Here is a 12462-nt window from a genome sequence, read left to right on the forward strand (position 1 = left end):
AGAGGCACAGATGGAAACAGGCTCCTCACTGAGCAGGGAGCCCAACCTGGGGCTCCCATCCCAGGACCCTGGGATCATGACCTGAGCTGAAGGCAGATGCTTAACTGACTGAGCCATCCAGGTACCCCAATACCTTACTATTTTAAGAATGCCCAAATTGACAGTAAAGTAGTTATTTGGATATATGGCCTTTTAAAGGCTGAAGCTGAAGCTAAATTGCAATTTTTTTTTTAAACAAACGCTTAGGTTTCTCTATTATATGATTTCTCTCTCTCCTTCTCTCTCTCTCTCTCTGTATGTATAATTTTAAAATTTATTTTTAAAAAAGATTTATTTATTTATTTATTTATTTATTTATTTATTTATTTAGTGCACACGAGAGCATGCCCTCTCCCAAGTAAGGGGAAGGGCAGAGGCAAAGAATCTCCAGCAGACTCCCCTGCTGAACCTGGAGGGGAGGGGAGCTCCATCTCAAGACCCATGAAACAATGACCTGAGCCCAAGTCACCAGTACCCCCTTCAACTCACTGACCCCCTTATTGATTTTATTTTTTTAAATCTTAAAGTGCAAACGCCTTTATTGTTTGTAAAGGGAAGTGGAAGAGGAGGGGACAATGGCAGCTCTGGCTCCAGGGACAGCTCCAGAGACTTCAGTCCACTGCTGTCCTAGTGATTTCTGTATGTTAATTTTGCATTCAGATTTCTTATGAAATTGTCTTCTTTTTCCCCTGCTTTCTAGGTTTACAAAAATCATATGGTCTGCAAATGTCTTCTCTTCTTTTTTATTTTTTAAGGCTTTTATTTATTTATTTATTCATGAGAGACACAGAGGGGCAGAGACATAGGCAGAGGGAGAAGCAGGCTCCCTGTGGGGAGCCCGATGCGGGACTCAATCCCAGGACCCCAGGATCATGACCTGAGCCAAAGGCAGACGCTCAACCACTGAGCCACCCAAGTGTCCTTCTTCTTGTCTTTTGAAATTTTATACATCTGATTTCTTTCTCCTTTTTAATTCTGTTGACTAGTACCTCCAGTACAATGTTAAATACTAGTGGGAAAGAGGCTTCCTTTTTTTGTTCTAGACTTTGGAGGGAATGCTGCTGGTGTTTGCCTGTTAAGGATAATACTGGCTGTTGCTTAGAAATTAATGTCATGTCAAATATCAGTATCTTTTGTTTTGAAATATTTCCAAAAAACTGCCATTTATCCTTCATTAACTTTTTACATTTTGCCACATTTGCTCTATATTTCCTGTCTCTCACAAAGACCACACGAGATACAGATATATATATATATATATTCTTTGAATCATTTGATAGTATATTGTATATATTAGGCCTCTTGACTCCATAATATTTCAGTGTGTGTGTGTGTGTGTGTATATATATTTTTTAAAGATTTTACTTATTTATTCATGAGAGGCAGAGAGAGAGAGAGGCAGAGACATAGGCAGAGGGAGAAGCAGGCTCCCTGTGGGGCTCAATCCCAGGACTCTGGGATCACAACCTGAGCCAAAGGCAGATGCTCAACCACTGAGCCACCCAGGTGGCTCCCTTAACAAGAATATTCTTGTATATCTTTAGTACAGTTGTCAAATTAAGAAAAATTTAACATGGTTGTCATACTTTAAGAGTCCATTTTCCAATTTTGTGTGTTGTACCAATAATGTTTTTAAAATATATACCTCTATCTATCTCTACCTTTTAAAAATTTATTTTATTTATTTATGTATTTATTATGTATGTATTTATTATAATTAATTAATTAAATAATTAATTATTTTGCCTGTAAGGTACAGGTGAGGATCATGTATTTCTTTCACATGTCATGTCTAAGGGGGAGAGGTGTGAGGAGGTGGAGAGAGAGAGGGAGAGGAAGAGAAGGTTAAGCAGGCTCCACTCCTGGCATGGAACCCCTGGGGCTCCATCCCAGGACCCTGAGGTCATGCATGACCTGAGCAGAAAGCAAGAGTTGTACGCTTAAATGACTGAGCCACCCAGGTACTTTCTATTTGGATGTAGTCTCAGTAGTTTATTTTTGGTTTTGTTTCCCTTGCCTCAGGAGACCTATCTAGATAAACATTGCTACAACTCTTATAATAATAATTCTTAAAACCTACTTTTCCTCAATGTTAATATAGTTACTTAGCTCTCTTATGGTTACTGTTTGCGTGTTATATCTTCTACCATTTCAACTCATTTGTTTCTTTGAATCTCAAGTGTGTGTCTTATAGACAACACATAGTTGGATCTTGCTTTTTTTTTTTTTTTTTAAATCCAGTCCAACAGTTTCTGCCTTTTGATTGGGATATTTGTAGTTATGGTCAATTATTTTTGTGGTTGAATTTACACTTGTCATTTTGATATTTATTATCTAACTCCTTCTGCCTTTTTTTTTGTTCCTCTGCTATTCCTTGACTTCTTTTGTGTTAAGTAAATGGTATTTTTGTGTGTATCATTTAAAAATTTCTCTGTTGACTTTTTAGCCCTATTATTTTGAGCTCTTTGTGGTTGGGATCTAGGGATCACAATATGCATCTTAACTTACTACAATCTGCTTGAGAGTAATACTAACTTAATTTCAATACATATAAAACTGTTGCTCTAATATAACATCATTCCTTCTTTTTCATTCTACAGTCTCATCTATATTATATTCATATATGTTATGAATCTAATAATATAGTGTTATAATTATTGCATTTTACAGTCTTCTGTCTTTTAAGGAAGAGAGGAAATGAGAGAATATATTTATAACATTTCTTAATAATAGATTTTATTTTTTAGAGCAGTTGTAGGTTCACAGAAAAATTGAACAGAAAGTAAGAACAGTTCATGTATACCTCCCTTTACACATGTATAGCCTCCCCAACTATTAATATCCTGCACCAGTACTTATATTTGTTACAACTGATGAACCTACATTGACACCATTATTACCCAAAGTCCATAGTGTACATTGGGGTTTATTCTTGTCATTGTCTGGTTCTGTGGGTTTTGACAAATGTATATTGAGGTGTCTGTCATTGTGGTATCATACAGAATAATTGCCTTAACAATCCTTCTGGTAACCATCAGTTTGTTCCCTGTAGTCAAGAGTCTGTTTATTGTTTTGTCTCTATTTTTTTTCTTTGCTCATTTGTTTTGTTTCCTAATTTCCACATGAGTGAAATCATACGGTATTTGTCTTTCTCTGACTTATTTCACTTAGCATTATACTCTCTTGTTCCATTTGTGTTGTTGCAAATGGCAAGATTTTATTCTTTTTCATGGCTGAATAATGTTTCATTATATATGTGTACTATGTATGTATATATATTGATACATACATACACATCTTTATCCATTCATCTATCCATGGACACTTAGACTGCTTTCATAATTTGGCTATTGTAAATAATCCTGCAATTAACATAAGAATGAATTAGGTTTTGTTTGTTTTTGTTTTTGTAAATACCCAGTAATGTGATTACTGGATTGTAGTAACTTTTAACTTTTGAGGAGCTTCCAAACTGTTTTCTACAGTGGCTGCACCAGTTTGCATTCTGACCAACAATGCACGAGGGTTCTTTTTCTTCCTGTCTTCATTAACACTTGTTTCTTGTGTTTTTGATTTTTTTTAGGCATTTTGATAGGTGTGGGGATATTGCAGGGGAAATTGCATTGTAGTTTTGATTTTCCTGATGATGTTGAGCATCTTTTTATGTGTCTGTTGGCTATTAGTATATCTTCTTTGGAAAAATTGCTATTCATGTCCTCTGCCCATGTTTTTTTTTTTTCTGCCCATGTTTTAATTGGATTATTTGTTTTTGGGTGTTGAGTTGTATAAGTTCTTTATATATATTGGATACTAACCTTTTATCGGATATGTCATTTGCAAATATCTTCTCCCATTCAATAGGTTGTCTTTTAGTTTTGTTGACTGTCTCCTTTGGTGTGTAGGAGCGTTTTATTTTGATGTAGTCCCAATAGTTTATTTTTGCTTTTATTTCTCTTGCCTGGAAAAAGTCACTATAGCCAATATCAGAGAAGTTCTGCCTGTGATCTCTTCAAGGATTTTATGGTTTCAGGTCTCATGTTTAAGTGTTTAATCCATTTTTAGTTTATTTTTATGTATGGTGTAAAAAGGTAGTCCAGTTTCATTCTTTTGCATGTGGCTGTCCAGTTTTCCCAACACCATTTGTTGAAGAGACTCTTTTCCCACTGTATATTCATTCTTTCATTGTTGAAAATTAATTGACCATATAATTGTGAGTTTATTTCTGGGTTTTCTATTCTGTTCCATTGATCTATTTGTCTATTTTTGTGCCAGTACCGTATTGTTTTGATTACTACAGCTTTGTAATATAACTTGAAGTCCATAATTGTGATACCTTCAGTTGTGTTTTTCAATATTGTTTTGGCTATTTGGGGTCTTATGTGGTTGCACAAAGTTTAGGATTATTTGTTCTAGTTCTGTGAAAAATGGTTTTGGTATTTTGATATGGATTACACTAAATGTGTAGATTGTTTTGGGTAGTATAGGCATTTTAACATTATTTGTTCTTCTAATCCATGAGCATGGAATATCTTTCCATTTGTTTATGTCATCTTCAATTTCTTTCATCAGTGTTTTATAGTTTCCAGAGTACAGATATTTCCCTCCTTGGTTAAGTTATTTCTAGGTGTTTTTTATTCTCCATGCAATTATAAATGGGATTATTTTTTAAATTTCCCTTTCTACTGCTTCATTATTAGTGTATAGAAGTGCAACAGATATCTGTATATTGATTTTGTATCCTATGACTTTACTCAATTCATTTATCAGTTCTAGGAGGTTTCTGGTGAAGTCTTTAGGGTTTTTTTATATATAGTATGTTGTCTGCAAATAGTGGAAGTTTTGGGCAGCCCCGGTGGGGCCGCTGTTTAGCGCCGCCTTCAGCCCAGGGCATGATCCTGGAGACCCGGGATCAAGTCCCACTTCGGGCTCCCTGCATGGAGCCTGCTTCTCCCTCTGCCTGTGTCTCTGCCTCTCTCTGTCTCTGTCTCTCTATGAATAAATAAATAAAAATCTTTAAAAAAATAGTGGAAGTTTTAAATCTTCCTTACCAATTTGGTTGCCTTTTATTTCTTTTCGTTGTCTGATTGCTGTAGCTAGGACTTCCAATACTATGTTGAGTAAGAGTGATGATAACTCAGCCATTAGAAATGACAAATACCCACCATTTGCTTTGATGTGGATGGAACTGGAGGGTATTATGCTGAGTGAAATAAGTTTGAGAAGGACAAACATTTTATGGTCTCATTCATTTGGGGAATATAAATAATAGTGAAAGGGAATAGAGGGGAAGGGAGAAGAAATGGGTAGGAAATATCAGAAAGGGAGACAGAACATGGAAGACTAACTCTGGGAAACGAACTAGGGGTGGTGGAAGGGGAGGAGGGTAGGGGGTGGGGGTGACTGGGTGGCGGGCACTGAGGGGGGCACTTGACAGGATGAGCACTGGGTGTTATTCTGTATGTTGGCAAATTGAACACCAAAAAAAATAAATTTATTATTAAAAAAAGAGTGATGATAATGGGCATTTTAAAAAAGATTTAGATATTCATTTGAGAAAGAGAGAGAAAATGAGAAGTGGGAAAGGCGGGGGGGCAGGGGGTGGAGAGAGAGAGAGAGAATGAGAGAGAGAGAGAAGAGCAGACTCGCCTTGAACAGGAAGCCTGATGTGGAGCTCAGTCTGGGACTGAAGATCATGACCTGAACCAAGGGCAGACACTGAACTGACTGAGCCACCCAGGTGCCCTGACAGTGGGCATTCTTATCTTTAGGAGAAAAGGTCTAGTTTTTCCCCTATTGAGTCTGATATTGCTGTGGGTTTTCATATAAGACCTTTATTATGTTGAGGTATCTTGTTGAGGGTTTTTATCGTGAATGGATGTTGTACTTTGTCAGATGCTTTTCCTGTATCTATCAAAATGATCATATGATTTTTATTTTTTCTCTCTTTTTTTTTCTTGAGCTTGACAATTTTTTTTCTCACTAAAGGTTTAAAACCAAAAGTAGTTTCTCTTTGCAGCAAATGTACATTAGAATAGAGTCTGTATAGCCAAGGGCTCTGGGCCCTGCCTTGCCCTATGTCCCTGTATTTCCTGGGCCAAACCTGAAAATAAATATAGTGTTATTGCTCTGCAGGACATAGAGGCAATGTACTTCCTACCCCCTGAAGTGGCTGGGTGGGAGCTGATGGGGGACCTTGGTCACTCTAAGGGTCCACAAGCTGATACCTGCTTAGGGTTATTGCTTCAAGGGGAGCAGTAATACCTAATGCAAATAATGAGAAGAGGAACAAAGTGGGGAGGGGCCTTTGCTTTTTAAACCCCCCCTGGAGAGGGGGTTGGATTAAGCAGCAGCAAAAGCATCACCCACTGGGACACTGTGGCCTCCACTCCCTTTTGCAAGGCCCCCTACACTCTGGGGGGCATGTTATGGCTTGCAAGGGTCAGCACTGTGCCCTGAGCCTGAGCACACATGTCCCGGCTTCTAAGACCCCCTGGGAGGGGGAGAGGGAGGGCATAGGGCCTACTCCCAGGGGCTGATGGTATTGCCCTGGCCCTGCCAGGAGTCTGGCACTGCCCAGCCCCCAGCTCTGCCCTGTTGGGGCTGACCATGTACTGGGCAGGTTCTGCCAGCATCCCCTCCCATACCCACCCCTTGCCTCAGTCCATCATGGTCTTGAGCATCTCCAAGAACAGCTTGTGCATGGGCACCTTGCCCTCCAGCTTCACCCCATAGAAATGGACCATCACTTTGCCCACTTTCTAGCAAAGGGGTGGTAGCATGAGCAGCCTGCCTGCCTGTCACTGCTCAGTACCCCTCCAGGGCCCAGCCTGCCTGCTTCATATTCCAGCAGGACTTCCTGTAGAGTTTCTCACAGCTGCTCCACAACCTTGGCATCATCAAAGAGCACAGAGTCTGAATTGGCAAGGGTCATGGTCTTCAGCAGGACCTATATACCTCATGCTCCAGCCACAAAGCCTGTAATTGCCTTACCAGTTACAGCAGGACAGCCCCTAGTTTCCCCCAAGCCAGCTGCTTGTGCCCCTTTTGCATCCAGGACCAGGTCTTCAGCAAAGGCCCACTCACCCTGTAGTGGCAGTGAGTGCTGGACCACACCCAACACCAGGACCTCCATCTATACCCTCTGTAGACATCTGGTCAGACAGTGACTGTGATGATAAGCCTGGGATGCTCTTAGCCCAGCTGATGATGACCATGATCTCTCCATCAGAGAGGTCACAGAGGGTAGTCAGAGCTGGAAGTTTGAGGGCCCACTGGGTTGGGCATAAGGTTCTCAGGCTCAACCACAGGAGGTAGGACACCAGTGCATTTACTGGAGTGGTTCTCTGAGTGCTTCTAGCTACTTCCAGGGGTGTAGCAGGGCGGGAGCCTGGGAAGGGCACTGGGTCCACCCCTAACTGCTGCTTATACTTCTGTCACCCGCCCCAGATACAGTCCAGACATACCCCCTCCTTGAGCATGTCCACCCCCGGGCACTTGGTGAAGGGACAGGCCTGATAGGGCTGTGTCTCTGCTTGGTAAACTCATACTCATTGGAGGCTGGGCAGCTATACTCAATGTTCTCCTGGATGGTCCTCTTGAAGAATGCTTTGTAGGCCTTACAAGATGCTACAATCATAGTGGTAGCTGGATGCCACATCCCCATAGAAGTGTTTGGGCATGGGGCTGAGCACCAGCTTCCCACCACCTGCTCAGCAGGCGCACCCCTCTCCATATCCTCCTTTTTCTTGTGACCTGGGGTGCAGTGGGTGGGAGCTGGACTAGGAGTTGGGGGTGGGGGTGAGGGATAGGAGGGGCTTGGTCTCTAAGGAACCCTTTGGGCTGTTGAGGCTGGCTGGCACTGCCATGATGTAAAGAGGCTCAATATCTACGACCTGGCTGGACATGGTGCTGGTCACCTGGAGGCTCCACAGGGTGGGCGGGCAGGCATGGGGACCCAGGGCCAGAGCATGCAGGTGAGCCTGGGGCCATCAAAGGCCCCTCCTCTGCCCTTCCCTGCCTTGTCCTCTCACTGGACAGAGCTGAAGGCAGCTTGTAGGATACAAAAGGACATGCTTCCTACTCTGCTTCCTTCAGCTGACAGGGGGTTAGGCTTTTATTCTTTTATTGATGTAATGTATCACCTTGATAGTTTTATGAATATTGAACCACCCTTGCATCCTGGGAATAAATCCTTCTTAATCATGGTGAATTACTTTTTTCGTGTATTGTTAGATTTGGTTTGCTAATATCTTGTTGAGAATTTTTGCATCTATGTTCATCAGAGCCTGGAGTTCCCTTTTTTGTAGTGTTTTTAAACGTTTTTTTTTTAAATTTTTAAAAATTTATTTATGATAGTCACAGAGAGAGAGAGAGAGAGAGGCAGAGACATAGGCAGAGGGAGAAGCAAGCTCCATGCACCGGGAGACCGACGTGGGATTCAATCCCGGGTCTCCAGGATCGCACCCTGGGCCAAAGGCAGGCGCTAAACTGCTGCGCCACCCAGGGATCCCTTTGTAGGTTTTTTTTTTTTTTAATCTGATTTTGGTATCAGGGTAATGCTGGCCTCAGAATGAATTTGGAAGCTTTCCTTCCTTTTCTATTTTTTGGAATAGTTTGAGAAGAGGTATAGGTATTAACTCTTCTTTAAATGTTTGGTAGAATTTTCCTATGAAGCCATCTGATCCTGAAATTTATTGTTTGTTGGAAGTCTTTTGATTATTGATTGATTCAGTCTCTGGTAATCAATCTGTTCAAATCTTTTATTTCTTCTTGCTTCAGTTTTAGTAGGTTGTACATTCTTATGAATTTATCCATTTCTTCGAGGTTGTCCAATTTGTTGGCATACAGTTTTTCATACTGTTCTCTTACAATTGTTTGTATTTCTGTGGTATCAGTGTTATTTGTCCTCTTTCATTTGTGATTCTGTTTGAGTCCTCTCTCTCTTTTAATGACTTGGGCTAGAAGTTTATCAGTTTTGTTGCTTTTTTCAAAGAATCAGCACCTAGTTTCATTCTGTTTTATTTATTTATTTAAATAATAAATTTATTTTTTTTTGGTGTTCAATTTGCCAACATACAGAATAACACCCAGTGCTCATCCCGTCAAGTGCCCTGCTCAGGGCCCGTCACCCATTCACCCCCACCCCCCGCCCTCCTACCCTTACACCACCCCCAGTTCACTTCCCAGAGTTAGGAATCTTCATGTTCTGTCTCCCTTTCTGACATTTCCCACCCATTTCTTCTCCCTTCCCTTCTATTCCCTTTCACTATTATTTATATCATTCTGCTTTATTGTTTTGTTTTGTTTTTAGTTTTTAAACATTTATTTCTGCTCTCATGTTTGCTATTTCCTTACTTCTGCTGGTTTGAGGTTTTGTTCTTCTTTTGATACCTCCTATAGGTATAAGTTTAGGTCATTTATTTGAAATTTTTCTTGTTTCATGAAGTAGGACTATATTTTTGTAAACTTCCCTGTTAGAACTGCTTTTGCTGCATCCCAAAGATTTTGTGTATTTTCATTTCATTTTTTTCACATAATTTTTTATTTCTTCTTTGATATATTCATTGTTCAGTAGCATGTTATTTAACTTCCATCTATTTGTGGTCTTTCTTGATTTTTTCTTGTGGTTGATTTATAGTTTCATAGTGTTGTGGTCAGAAGAGATGCATGGTATGACTTAAATCTTTTTGAATTTGTTGGGACTTGTTTTGTGGCCTAATATGTGATGTATTCTGGAGAATGTCCCATGTGCACTTGAAAAGAATGTGCATTCTGCTGTTTTAGGATGGAATGTCCTGAATATATCTGTTAAATCCCATCTGGTCCAGTGTGCCATTCAAAGCTACTGTTTACTTGTTGATTTTCTGTTTGGCTCTACTGTCCATTGATGTCAGTGGAATGTTTAAGCCCCTTATTGATTAGTTACTTTATGTTTGTTATTAACTGTTTTATGTATTTGGGTGCTCCCATGTTGGATGTATAAGTATTTATAATTGTCATATCTTCATGTTGGATTGTCCCCTTTATTATTATACATTATTATACAGTGTACTTCATTGTTTATTCTTGCAGTCTTTGTGTTAAAGTCTATTTTGTCTGATATGAATATTGCTACCCTGGCTTTCTTTTGACATCCATTTGCATGATAAATGTTTCTCTATCCCCTCAGTTTCAACCTGCAGGTGTCTTTAGGTCTGAAATGAATCTCTTGTAAGCAGCTTATAGATGGGTTTTCCATTCACTCTATCATCCTGTGTCTTTTGATTGGAGCATTTAGTCCATTTACATTCAAAGTAATTATTGATAGATATGTATTTATTACCATTTTGTTATTTGTTTTGTGGTTGTTTTTGTAGTTTTTCTATGATCCTTTCTTCTCCTGCTCTCTTTCCTGTTTTTTTTTTTCACTTTTTTTAGTGATACTTGGATTCCTTTCTCTTTATTCTTTGCATACCTATTACTGGTTTCTGATTTGTGATTACCGTTAGGTTTGTATATACCATTTGCATATAACAGCCTATTTGAAGTTGATGGTTGTTTAAGTTTGGACCCATTCTTTACTCCTCTCCCCCCACATTTTTTGGTATATGGTATCATATTTTACATCCTTTATTTTGTGAATTTCTTTACTGATTTTTACAGATATGCTTATTTTTACTGCTTTTGTGATTCCTACTTTTCATACTTTCATTTATGGTCTTTCCTGTCTTCTCAGAGTCCCCTTGAATATTTCTTGTAGAGCTGCTTTTGTGATCATGAATTCTTTTAGTTTTTGTATGTCTGAGAAACTCTTTATTTCTACTTCTATTCTGGTCTTTTCTTTCTTTCTTTTTTTTTATTTAAAGTAAACTTTCCTCCTAATATGGGGCTCAAACTCATGACCCAGAGATCAAGGATAGCATGCTCTACTTGACTGAGCCAGCTGAGTGACCCTCCCTTTCTATTCTGAATGGTAGCCTTACTGGATAGACTATTGTTGGCACCAATTATCTCCTTTCAGCACTTTAAATATTTCGTGTCACTCCTGCTTGGCCTGTAGAGTTTCTGCTGAAATATTTGCTGTTAGCCTTAAGGAGTTTCTCTTGTATGTAGCTGCCTTCTTTTCTCTTCCTGCTTTAAAATTTTTTCTTTATCACAACTTTTTTTTTTTTTTGCCATTTTAATTACTATGTGTCTTGATGTGGATCTCCTGGGGTTGATTTTGTTTTGGTGGTGGTGGTGGGGGATTTCTGTGCTTCCTGGATCTGGGTATCTATTTCCTTCCCCAGATTAGGGAAGTTTTCAGGTATTATTTCTTCAAAAATTTTTCTTCCCCCTTTTCTCTCTCTTCTTCTTTTGGGATCCCTATAATGTGAATATTATTATACTTGAACATTGAGTTCCCTAAGTCTATTCTCAATTTGCATAATTTTTTTTCCTCTGACTTGCTCAACTTGATTGCTTTTTATTACTCTGTCTTCCAGGTCACTAATTCATGCTAGGCTTCTAGCCTGCTATTTATTCCTCAAGTGTATTTTAAAGTTCATTTATTGTGTTTTTCATCTCCGAGTGATTATTTCTTTATCTCTTTGTTACAGGTATCACTGATGTCTTCCACATCAGGCATATTACTTATATCCATTTCACTTAGGTCTCTTGCTATGGTTTTGCTCTGTTCTTTCATTTGGGACATATTCCTCCGGTTCCTCATTTTGCCTAACTCTCTGTGCCTGTTTCTATATGTTAGGAAAGTGAGCTGTATCTCATGCTCTTGAAGATAATGTCTGATGAAGAAGAAGTCCTGTAATGCTCTGCAGTGCAGTGTCTCCTGTTATTCAGGACCTGGTGCTTCAGAGGGTGTCTCCTATGTGTGTTGCTATGCCCTACTGTTGTGTCCTGGCCGCTCTTTCCTTCAGTCATTTGCGGAGACTCTCTTTGCCTGTTACGGGCAGTGTTTTGTCTACTGGGGGGTGGGGCACATTTTAACAAGGTGCATCCTAGTCTGCTTGTGAAACGAGACCTGTCTTGGCTGCCACCGGAACTGACGGCCTGTAAAATACATGGATTGGAGATGTGGTGTTAGTTGGGCTCGTGCCAGTCTTCTTGGGAAGGGAACCTGGAACACCTGCACTGAGGCAAGTGTAACAGGGAAGCATGGATCTTGTGAAGCACAAGGGAGTAGGGCTTCATGTAAGCAAGTTAGATAGCTAGTGTTGGTGCAGTGCTGGTTCCTGCAGGTGGCCCTGTGTTTATGCTGAGTTTTGGGGAAGGGAAATATTGTGTGCCAGCTCCTTTGTTCTTAGAGGGTTCTTCCTGCGATTCCTGACTCTTCAAACACTCTCTGATATGAGTAAACAACTCTCCCTCCTACATGCTCCAGTTGTTTTTCAAGCTGCTGTTTCTACACTGTATCTCTGTAGGTCATTTGCTGTACTATCTCTTCAA

General features: G+C 39.8%; 1 pseudogene; it reads right to left on the reverse strand.

Moving 5' to 3' along the window:
• Positions 1–6695: 6695 nt before the first annotated feature.
• Positions 6696–7943, reverse strand: LOC112934958 (steroid hormone receptor ERR1 pseudogene; annotated as a pseudogene).
• Between the last annotated feature and the right edge of the window lie 4519 nt (positions 7944–12462).

The sequence above is a fragment of the Vulpes vulpes genome, chromosome 11 (genome assembly GCF_048418805.1).
Source record: "Vulpes vulpes isolate BD-2025 chromosome 11, VulVul3, whole genome shotgun sequence".
NCBI lineage: Eukaryota > Metazoa > Chordata > Mammalia > Carnivora > Canidae > Vulpes > Vulpes vulpes.